The sequence below is a fragment of the Solanum pennellii genome, chromosome 3 (genome assembly GCF_001406875.1).
Source record: "Solanum pennellii chromosome 3, SPENNV200".
In the NCBI taxonomy this organism is placed as follows: Eukaryota; Viridiplantae; Streptophyta; class Magnoliopsida; order Solanales; family Solanaceae; genus Solanum; species Solanum pennellii.
In genome coordinates this window covers 64,320,081-64,321,013 of record NC_028639.1, presented here as the reverse complement: position 1 = coordinate 64,321,013, position 933 = coordinate 64,320,081, and positions in this window count along the sequence as shown.

Genomic DNA, 933 nt, shown 5'->3' with positions numbered 1-933 from the left:
ATTTTCGTGTGCTATAGCAAACCATTTTTTGGGTGATCCGGATTCCGACGTCAAAAATGCCAAATTTTTTTGTGGACGACCTTCAAGACCTTGTCTATTCATCCGGTCGACCCTCACGGCCCATCCGACCCATTTTGAAGGTCAAACGATCCCCGAAGCGAACATACCCCTCATTTCGACAATTTTCGTGTGCTATAGCAAACCATTTTTTGGGTGATCCGGATTCCGATGTAAAAAATGCAAAAAAATTTTGTGGACGTCCGTCAAGACCTTGTCTATGCATCCGGTTGGCTCTCATGGACAAACCAACTGATTTTCAAGGTCAAACGAGCCCCGAAGCGAGCATACCCCAATTTCGACGATTTTCGTAAGCAATAGCAAACCATTTTTTAGGTGATTCGGATTCCAAAGTCAAAAATGCCAAAAATTTTAGTGGAATTCCGTCAAGACCTTGACTATGCTGCCAGTTGTCCATCACGGCCAGTCCGACCCATTTTAAAGGTCAAATGAGCCTCAGAGCGCATACCCCCCATTTCGACGTTTTTCTTGTGCTATACCAAAACATTTTTTTGGTGATCCGGATTCCGACGTCAAAAATGCCAAAAAAATTTTCGGACGTCCTTCAAGACCTTGTCTATGCATCCAGTTGGCCCTCACGGCAAGTCCGACCCATTTTGAAGGTCAAACAAGCCCCGAAGTGAGCATACCCCTCATTTCGACTATTTTCGTGTACTATAGCAAACCATTTTTTGGGTAATACAGATTCTGACGTCAAAAATGCCAACTTTTTTTGTGGACGTCCGTGAAGACCTTGTCTATGCATCCAGTTTGCCCTCACGGCTAGTCCGACCTATTTTAAAGGTCAAACGAGCCCCGAAGCGAGCATACCCCTCATTTCGACGATTTTTGTGTGCTATAGCAAACTATTTTTTC